Here is an 11247-nt window from a genome sequence, read left to right as displayed (position 1 = left end):
CTTCCCTCTCCCAAAGATATCTTTGTCCTAATCCCTGGAACCTGTGAATATGTTTCACAGAAGGCAAAGGGGCAGGTGGGTGTGATTAAATTAAAGGTCTTCTGGGGGGGATTATCCTGGATTATCCAGGTAAACGCAGTGTAATCCCAAGGATCCTTAAAAAAGGGAGTCAGGGGAGTCAGAGAAGGAGATGTGAAAAGGAAGCAGAGGTTGGAATGATGCGGCCACAACCCAAGGAATGCAGGCAGCCTCTGGCAGCTGGAAAAGACAAAGAAACTGATTCTCCCCTGGAACCTGAACCAGCCTTATGAACACCTTGATTTTAGCCCAGTGAGACCCATTCCATACTTCTGACCTCCAAAAAGTTAAGAGAATACATTTATGTTGTTTTAAGCCACCATATTTATGGTAACTTGTTATGGTAAGAATAGGAAAGTAATATACCATATTAGAAATTTAAACTGTCTTTATTTTAAAATCTATATTTTAATTTGTTTAAAAATAACAATAATAAATGCATTTCTTATTAGCATAAACAATCTATTTTTATTGAAAATAACTGTTTTAAAAAAACAATGATAAGAGTGGCAGTGTTTTACATTTTGCTTAACAGAAGACAGCCATGGATTCTCATGTCTGCTTCTCTATTAGTCCACTGTGATGTGCTGTTTGGGCTAAAGTACATGAAGAAAATTTGGGATCACACAGATAGGGAGGTGGAAAAGGGAAGAACATTTGAATAACCTTTGCAGATAATAATGGATATCCTCTTTGAACTAAACCAAAACTTGAAAAGTAGTTGTTTCCTAAATGTCAGTTGCAGTGAATTATCCGAAATCATATCAATGAGCTTTTCATACTGTTACATTAAAATTTATTAGACTCTCTCACACTTCGAATGGATCTTTTACTCAGGCATGATTTTGACTTTGTTGACCCCTTGCTGTCTTGAGCACAGGAGCTGGCAGTCCCTTTACTGGGCGTCCTGAAAGACATTGAGAGTCTCAGCCAGGGAGTGGACAGGGGTGAGGATGGAGGGGTAAGGGGTAGCAGGGCAATCCAGGACAAGCCATTGTCCCAGCAGGGCCAGCTGTGACCTTTAGTGGAGTGTCATTGAAAGACTGGCACTGCCCACCCACTTCCCCACAGCCACTTATAACACACAAAAAAATGTGCACCATAAGACTCAAATCTAACAAGCATGCTGGAATTAAAATAGCTTGTTCTAGATCTTCTAATATCTTCCAGTCAGATTCTGAACACATTTGTCAAAGCCAAATCTTTTTGGTACCTGATTTACTGCACCCCCTCGGATAGTCCAGCCTAGCTTTGGGTTAAGTCAACTTGGGTGTGAATCTAAGTTCTGCTACTGTGGCACTTGGTTTCACCTTCTGTAAAGCAGGGATAATAATATCTGCCTTCAAGGGTTGTGAAGAAGCTGAGATGAGGCTTCTAAGGCACTTTAGCAAGTGTCTGGTGTATGCAAACTCAGTTCCAATCTGCTATTATCATTGTAGGAGGGTATACGAAGCTGCCATGTGCACCTCCAGTGGGCTCCTGGAGCCCAGCTTAGGCCTCTGTACTCTGTGACAGATCTTCCAGCCAGTACTCAGGGCTGGAGGAGCCTGGCTTAACCACCACCTCTCAATACAGTTCTGTAAGTCTGGCCTTCCACTAGAAGTCTTGGGGCTGGTGGTCTCAAACTCAAGCTGCTGATCCATCCCTCTCATCCCCCAAAGCCCAGTGCTGCTGCAACTGCTTCCAGAAAATGGGATCTGAGACTCCAGGAGGAGCCATGTGTTCAGCAGGAGAAGGAGGGAAGTAAGGCCAGTGCGGGCAGCACACTCTTCTCATGAACTTGAAGGCTGTAGTGGGCACTCTAAGCAACTTCCCAGATCCCTTTTCAGGACTAAGGCACTCATTCCCCCGACTGCCCAGGGACTTGACCAAAGATATGCCCCTCTCCCAGGCAGCCAGCTCCAGTGACCAGGTGTACAATGACTGGATGTACCTCTCTATGAAGGATCCGAGGTCTGGCTTTCTTGACTCAGTGTGACACAATTTTGAAGGGCACCCCAGTCTGACATCCCTGTGGGATCGGCTAAAGCCTCTGTTCACGTGTCTGGCAGGCAAGCTCCCCACTGCCACCACCAGCTTGCCTAACACAAGCGCAGCCCAAAAGCCTTTAGGAGAAGCAGATCATCTCAGAGCACCTCCCACAAACCCAACCAACCAAGGGATCTGGTTCATGCTGGGCCACCCAGGATGAGCCCATCACCTCTCTGAACTTCAGAAACCTCCCCTGAAGGCACGGAGCATCTCTGGTTGGAAAGGAAAATGCATGACCATTGGCCTGGCCTTACCCTCTCCCATACCAGAGTCAGAGGCCCACTATCTCCCCCACCCCAGCCCTTTCACTCCAGGCAAACTCACCCCACTATGTTAACTGAGCAACGGGAAAGGAGATGGAAAAAAAAACCTGCCATAAAAAAATAAGAAAACTTCAGAAATGACTTACAAACTCCTGAGTCCATAGGAAGGACAGAATTTGTCCCAGAAGGGTGGGCTCTATTATTAGGAAAATGCCTTGTGACCTTTTGTTTCTGAGAGGCAAAGTCCTGGGGAAAAGCTTCCAGCACCCCTCCAACTCCACCATCCCTGGTCCTCGGGACCCACCCACCCACTCACCCCCAGCCCTTCTAGGCTTCTAGGAAAGAGCTGAATGGCTCTGCATAAAGGGGTCTAGGAACATGCTGTATGTGATGGCAATTTGAGATAGGGCTTGAGTCACTAGAAGAGAAGCAAAATACAGCAAATGAAGTCAGCATGGCTCGCCTAAGCAGGAAGTCCAAGGGCTGATGTGTTCAGGCGGAGCTGGACAGGGACCCTAAACCTAGTCCTGGGAGCTGCCCTGTCTCTCCACATTTCTTGACTCTGCAGTCTCTGCTTGGTGTGCTCCAGGCAGCCTCTACTTGCCTGCAAAGGGAGGCCTCGTAGCTGGTACTTCACCCTCCCAGCCTCTCCATTACACGGTCACTTCTCAGGAGCTCAGCTTAAGGGCCGCCCTACGCTTGGGCCAGGACGGTGAGGTGCAATGATTGGGCCAGCCTGAAGTCATGTGATGCCCAAGGGGCGAGGCTCTGTGATTGACAGTCCTACCACGTGGAGAGGCGTGGTAAAGGGAAGGATGCTGGGAGGCACAAGCCATGCAGCCCCTGGATCTCTGAAAATCGAGCTGGAGGGCAATTTGGAGGCAAGCGGGATCCTGAGGGAGAAGTCCCCTGTATGTCAGTGTTCGAGGACCTTGAGGGAACTTTCGACTGCGGGCTGTTTCCTGTTCTGTGCTGTGGTCCCCTCCTTGAGCCCCCTCAGTAGGAGTCAGCTCCCCCTAGGGGGCTGGGGTGAATGGTGCTGTGGGAAAGAGGAAGCAGGTGTTGTCCTATACAGAGATTTGTGGGTGGAAGGAAGGTTCTCAGGGGGCAGGAACTAAGAAGTGACATTGCCAGGAGAGGAGTGTCTTTTGAGATGCTCACGGGTGTTGAGGGTAGCAGGTTCGAGGTCTCCCACCTTTTTTCTCAGGGATCTCAGGAGGCTGGAGTCTTGAGGACAGTAAAAGGATTGCTGGTTTCCTGAACCCAGGCTTCGCATTTTAAAAGACTTCAAGACCCTAACTTCTGCTGATAGAAGAATGGTGGCCTCAGCCACAGGCTTGTGGAGCAGATATCTGAGGTTGGGTGGTTTTGTCCAAAGAGGGAGTTCTTGCCTCTAGTACATGAAGACAGGGAGGTTGCTGGGGAGCCCAGGGCAGCCCCACGGATGCCCCCACCCAGTGCTGAATTAGAAAGGAGAGGTCAGAAGGAGGAGTCCCAGAGATGGGTCACAGAGTAGAGCATACTGTTTCTCTACCTAGTGGTCCCAGCAAACCAGCATTCCTGCCCCCCAGGAGAGAATACACCAGCCAGACCTTTGAAATGGCTCCACTCAGGGTCCATCTCTTTTCAGCCATCAAAGACACAGCTTCCTCCTTCTCCTCTTGCCCTGGACTCTTCCTCTACCTAGGCAGTTGCCTGTCTTCCTGTGAGGAAAGGAAGAGGCTGCGGTTTGTGGTAGCCAGCCTCCAAGATGGCCCCCATTCCAGGCACCCACCCTCTTGTGCAGACCCTTCCCACACTGAGCAGAGCTGACCTGTGTAACCAATAGGAGATTGTGGAAATAGCACAGTATGACTTCCAACGTGTATTAGAGTTCTCTAGGGAAACAGAACAAACAGAAGATATCTGTAAATAGTGTAAGATTTTATGACACTTTATATAAGTATCTCATGTAACTGTGGGGATGCATGAGTCCAAATTCCATAGGGCAGACTGCAAACTAGCAATCCAATGAAGGTTTTCTTCGACTTCTCCAGGAGAGGCTAGTTGGCTGAAGTAGAGTTGAAACTTTTCTCTTTTGACTGCTGAAGTTGACACCTCTCCCTTAAAAGCCTTCTACTGATTGGATTAAACATCTCTCATTGTGGAAGACACTCCCCTTAGTTAACTATTCATACAATCAGCCATAGATGTAATCAATTTACTGATGATTCAAGTCCATGAAATGACTTTGCAACAAGAGTCAGGCCATTGCTTACTTGACTGGACAATTGGGCTCTGTCACCTGGCCAAGTTGATGCATGAACCCAACCATCATATAAGACTCAGTTATAAAAGACATTGCAGCTTTTGCTTTCCTCACTCTTGAATCGCTGGCTCTGGGGGAAGCTAGCCGCCATGTTGTAAGGACACCGAAGCAGCCCTGTGGGGAGATCCAGGTGATTTTATTGTTCTGATGGTTCTAGCCAATATAATAGGGCAAGAAGTAGAAATAAAAGGCATCCAGATTTGAGAAGAAGAATGAAATTGTCTTTATTTATGAACAACATTGTTGTCTGTATAGAAAATCTGATGGAATTTACAAAAGAGCTACTAGAACTAATAGGTGAGAATAATAAGTTTACTGGATACAAGATCAATATACAAAAATCAATAATGTTTCTGTGTACTAGCAATAAAGAAATATCAGACATTTAACATTCAAAGTATTATTTCTATTAGCATGAAAATAAATTAAATATTTGGGGATAAATATAACAAAAACCTGTACTAGACTTATACAGTGAAAGCAACAGAACATCGTTGAAAGAAATTAAAGAAGGGCTAAATAAATGGCGTAGTATACTATGTTCATGGATTGAAAGACTTGATATTGTCAGGATATCAGCTCTCCACAAATTAATTTATAGATTTGACACAATCCCAGTCAAAATTCTAGCAGGTTTTTGTGCGTGTGTGTGTATGCTATATAGCAGGGTCACATTTCATTCTTTTTCCATGTGAGTATCCCCTTCTTGTCACACCACTCATTGAATTTTGTTTGTTTGTTTTGCTTGTTTGCTTGTATTTGGGGAAGTGCATGGATCGGGAATCGAATCCTGGTCTCCCACAGGGCCGGCAAGAATTCTACCACTGAGCTACCCTTGCACCCCCAGACTTTTTTTGTTGTATAAATTAACAAGCTGATGCTAAAATTTAAATGGAAATACATAGGACTTAGAGTAAAGACAGAAAGAAGTCCACACAGTGCAGCTAGAGAGGATTGGGGAGCAAGTTCGTGCAGCAAAACAGGAGGGAGACCCCAGGAAGAGCCATTGCCAGAATTGCTGTCCCCTGAGCCAAAAAGTTTCCATTTATGACAATCCCTTATGTGCTGGTTTGAATCTATCATGTACCCTGGAAAAGCCATGTTTTAATCCTGATCCAATTTGTGTGAGCAGCTGTTTCTTATCATTCTGATTCAATACTGTAGGTTGGAATCTTTTGATTAGATTTTCTCCAGGGAGATATGATGCTCCCAATTGTGGGTATTAATTTTTGCTTAGCTGGAGTTGTGACTCCACACATTCCAGGTGGGTCTTGATTAGCTTACAGGAATCCTTTAAAACAGGAAACATTTTGGAGAGAAACGAGAAAAATGACAGAAGCCTCAGAGTAGACAGAAACTTCATAGCAGAGCTGACAGATGCAGAGACACATGGAGAACAGAGACATGGATGTTTGGAGATGCTTGGAGCCCAGCAAATGTCACTATGAGATGTTTAGCAAACCAGAACCTAGAGAGAGCCAAGGGAAGCCAAGAGATGAAAGCCAGCCCAGGAGAAGCAAAGTGAGGAACCCTGGCAAGAACAGAGGCTGAAAGCTACAGAGCCCAGAATCAAGGGACCAGCAGATGCCAGCAGCCACATGACTACCCAGCTGACAGATGAATTCTGACCTATCAGCCTTTCTTGAGTGATGATAACCTCTTGTTGGTGCCTTAATTTGGACACTTTCACATACTTAGAGCTGTAAACTTGTAACTTATTAAATTCCCCTTTATAAAAGCCATTCCATTTCTGGTATATCGCATTCCCACAGCTTACAAACATACCTTGCCATAAATTATTTTGAAAAATACTGGTCAGGGAAAAAAATGATAAAGTTTTTCCTCATGGTGAATGTTTTAGTTTGCAAGCTGCCAGAATATGATATACCAGAAGTGGAACAGCTTTTAAAAGGAGAATTTCATGAATTACAAGTTAACAGTTCTGAGCCTATAAAAATGTCCAAATTAGTGTATCCAGGGAAAGATACCTTAATTCAAGGAAGGTTGATGGGTAAGGAACTTCTATATCAGCTGTGTAGTCATGTGACTGGCATCTGCTGGTCCCTTGCTCCTGGGTTCTGTTGCTTTCAACCTCTGTTCCTGTGGGGGTTCCTCTCTTTGTTTCTCCAGGGCTGACTTTCATCTCTTGGCTTCCCTCGGCTCTCTCCAGGTTCTGGCTTGCTTAACATCTCATGGCAACATCGGCTGGGCTCCAGGCATCTCCAAACATCTGTGTCTCTCTCTTTTCCTCCAAGTGTTGGCATCTGTATCAGCTTTGCTCTGAAGTTTCCATCGGCTTTGTCATTTCTGCTCTGTCAGCTCTAAGCTCTCTCCACAATGTTTCCACCTTCAAAGGACTCCAGTAAGCTAATCGAGACCCACTTGAAATGGGTAGAGTCACATCTCCGTCTAATCAGAAGGTCATACCCACAATTGGATGTGCCACATCTCTGTGGAGATAATCTGATAAAAAATGTCCACCTACAACTTTGAATTAATCAGGATTAAAAGAAATGGCTGCATCCACAAGATTAGATCAGGATTAAAACATGGCTTTTCTTGGGTGGGCCATGGTGGCTCAGCAGGCAGAGTTCTCGCCTGCCATGCCAGAGACCCAAGTTTGATTCCTGGTGCCTGCCCATGCAAAAACAAACAAACAAAAGAAAAAAACATGGCTTTTCTTGGGTACACATAATATTTTCCAACCAGCACAGTGAATAAACAAGGACAGATACAAACTTCAAAGTACTATGAACACCTGGAGATTAATAAGTGACACTTCTGGAAACAAGTCATAAAGAGGTCTCTCTCTCTCTTGATCTAATGAGCAATGCTCTTTCATTGAATATAAAGACTTTAAGCTCATATATAGGCAGTATATAGCTCTCTTCATTGTTGTTGGAGTTAATTAACATGATGGGTATTTATGAATTTGTCCATAACTTTGTGGAAGTTTTAGATGAGTACTTCATCCAACTGAGTGAATTTGTTGTATAATTTGGATAAAGTACACATCATTTTAGATGAGATGGTGCTAAGTGGCTCGTTATGGACACTAATTGGGCAAGAATTCTTGCCCCTCCACTAATTCTTGATAAGATGTCAGAAAGCTGAATAATGGAAGAGCTGACCAGGCCACACTGAGGTATAGAAAATACAGATGCCATGGGATGCCTCTCAACATCTTATCCCAAAAAAATCCACACATTGCAAAACGAGGTGTACTTCCAAAGACATTATAAGTAGGTGTTTCCCACTTGTTCTAAATGAAAAATATAACTATTTTAAAATATGATGTACAAAGAAAATTTTTATCTAACCTTAAGACGTAAGTTTTATTTTCTAATCGTAGGAATTTTTCCCCACCTTAAAATTTGGTGAGTACCTAGGGAACACTTTTTTGTCTGTGCTTGCTTTCTTTCATTTTCTTTCTTTCAATTATTAAAATAAATTTTTATTATGGTAACATGTACATAACATGGAATTTGCCATTTGGGACATTTTTAAGTACAAGTCAATGACATTGTTTTAATGATGTTGTACCATCATCACCTTCCATTTTTCATCATCCAGAATGGAAATTCTTTGCCCATTGAGCAATGACTCTCCATTCCCTTTACCTCCAGTCCTTGGTAACCTCTAATATTCCTTTTGTATCTATGAAGTTGCCTATTCTAGATATTTCATACAGGTGGAATCATATAGCGTTTGTCCTTTTGTGTCTGTCGTATTTCACTTACCATGGTGTTTTCAGGGTTTGTTCATGTTATAGTATGAAGAGGAACTTCTTTCTTTTTTATGGCTGTGTTGGATATGTCATATTTTGTTTATCCATTTGGCCATCAGTGGACACTATGCACAGTACAGTATTGGCATCGAAATAGACAAGTAGTTCAATGGAACAGAACAAAGCATCCAGAAATAGACCCAAGCATATGTGGCCAAATTATTTCAACAAAGGTACAAAGAAAATTCAATAGAGAACAGATAGTTTTTTCAACAAATGGTACTGAAATAATTGGTCACCCCCCCCCCCCCATATATCCATATCCTTATTTGGAACCTGTTCACATGACCTTATCTGGAAAAAGGATCTTTACAGATGTAATTAAGGATCTCAAGATGAGAAAAGCCTTCAGGATTATCCAGGTGGGTCTTTTAAACCAAAGGCAAGTGTCCTTTCAGGAGACACACAGAAGAGAGCAGCTAGAGAAGACGGTGATTTGAAGATGGAGACAGAGATTGGAGTAAGGCAGCCACAAGCCAAGGGCTGCCAGGCAGTCACCAGAAGCTAGAGAAACAAGGAATGGATCCTGCCCTTAAGCCTCCAGAGGGATTATAGCACCTGTTCACACCTTGACTTTAGATTCCTGGCCTCCAGAACTGGGAGAGAATAAATTTCTGTTGTTTTAACCTACCAAGTTGGTGTACTTTATTATGGCAGCCTCAGGAAAGTAATACAGACATCTATATGCAAAAAAAAGTACTTCAACCCACACCTTCCACTATATCAACTCAAAAATTAACTCAAGAATGGATCATATGGGGACAACCAAATCAATAAGCCGAGCTCTCAGTCTTGGGGTTCGCCCCTATGAAACTTACTCCTGCAAAAGATAAGCTAACCTACTTAAAATTAGGCATAAGAAAAAAAAATGTGTCAGTGGCTGAGAGATTTCAGAGTCCAGAGGTTAGCCTGGAGGTTATTCTTACACATTATGTAGATATCCCTTTTTATTTTATGGTGTATTGGAGTGGCTAGAGGAAAGTACCTGAAACTGTAGAGCTGTGTTCCAGTAGCCTTGTTTCTTAAAGATAATTGTTTAATGATATAGCTTTTACAATGTGACTGTGTGATTGTGAAAACCTTGTGTCTGATGCTCCTTTTATCTAGAGTATAGACATATGAGTAAAAAATATGGATAAAAAATAAATAATAGGGGGAACAAAGGTTAAAATAAATTGAATAAATTGAAATACTAGTGGTCAATGAATGGGAGGGGTAAGGGAATATATAGGAGTTTTTTCTTTTTTACTTCTTTTTCTGGAGTGATGCAAATGTTCTAAAAAATGATCATGGTGATGAATACACAACTATGTGATGATATTGTGAGCCATTTATTGTACACCATGTATGGAATGTTTGCATGTTTGTATGTTAAGTTTTATCAACAAAAATACTAAAAAACACATGTACAAAATAATAGCTAAAACTGAAAAAAAATGTGTCATGTATGAATGAAGCTGATTTGGATAGAACTAAGGTAAATCAGAACACAGGGTAAAGGACGATATTATCCATATTTTAAAACTTCAACTTCTGTGCGAGACCAAAGGGAGAGAGGTTTATTTGGTGCAAAATTTTTATTTTGGGTAGTGCATTATCTAATTTAATTTGTATGGTCAGTTTAGTTGAACACCGTAAGTACATAGAATCTTGAATAAGGCGTGAGATCTTGTTGGTTTGTACAGGTGAGTGTGATGCCCCAATATATCCCAGAGTAATTTGGGTAAAGAATAAAAACTATTTGCAAAAGTGAAATCATTGCCCTCCCCTCTACATGGAACATGATATCCAGGGGTGAAAGTCTCCCTGTGGCGTGGGAGATGACTCCCAGGGATGCATCTGGCCCTGGCACTGTGAAATCAATAATGCCATCCTGACCAAAAAGGGGGAAAGAAGTGTTAACAAATAAGGTATCAAAGGCTGAGAGAGTTCAAATAGAGTCGAGAGGCTACTCTGGAGGTCACTCTTAGACAAACGTCATTTAGATATTGCTATCTATCGTAACTTCGCCAAACCCCAACCAAAACCATTCTAGCCAAGCCTAAAGAACACCTAGGGAATTATTTAAGATTCTACAAAGTTTCCATGCACTAGGGTAACTTTCCAGAAACCTACAACCTCCAGATGGGTGCCTAAACCAGAGTCCTGAAACCTAGAGGGGGAGTCTCTCCAGAACATCAGCTAGACCCATCTCCCTACCCCTTATCATTAACAGCACTTCCAATATGAAAAAGTTAGAATGGCCATAGCCCAAATACCCCTAAAGAGTGGGAGAAAGATCACAGGTGATGGTAGAGTTGGACAGAGAATGTAGGGTTTAGCGAACAAGTATGATTGCTGAATCATTACACTGATGTTTCTTTCAGTCTCCAGTATTTTAGAGCAGCTAGAAGTAAAAAAACCTAAAATTGTGGAATTGTAACCCATACCAAACTCTGAAATCTGTTCTACAACTAACTGTTGTACTGTGCTTTGAAATTTATTTATTTTTGTATATATGTTATTTTTCGCAGAAAAAGAAGACAAAGTGATGATAATATATATATATATATTCCTTCTAGCCTCCAACTGTTCTGGAACAGCTAGAAGGAAAAATCTGAGATGATGGTATGGTAGCCCACGACAAATTCTGGGACCTGTCCTGTAACTCCTTATTGAAGAGTACTTTGAAAACTATTGTTTTTTTCTTTCTTTGCTTTGTACATATATTATACAATTATTTAAAAAGTTTTTTTTTTTAAGTATTTACAAAGTCCCCTTAGGGGACTGCGGAAAAAGGA

The 11247-nt window shown here is 42.4% G+C and overlaps 1 pseudogene; it reads left to right on the top strand.

Annotated features, from left to right (window-relative positions):
* Nucleotides 1-4769: 4769 nt before the first annotated feature.
* On the top strand, nt 4770-7794 carry LOC143683050 (AP-4 complex subunit sigma-1 pseudogene; annotated as a pseudogene).
* Nucleotides 7795-11247: the final 3453 nt, after the last annotated feature.

The sequence above is a fragment of the Tamandua tetradactyla genome, chromosome 5 (genome assembly GCF_023851605.1).
Source record: "Tamandua tetradactyla isolate mTamTet1 chromosome 5, mTamTet1.pri, whole genome shotgun sequence".
NCBI classification, from domain to species: domain Eukaryota; kingdom Metazoa; phylum Chordata; class Mammalia; order Pilosa; family Myrmecophagidae; genus Tamandua; species Tamandua tetradactyla.
This window is presented reverse-complemented; position numbering and strand designations above follow the sequence as displayed.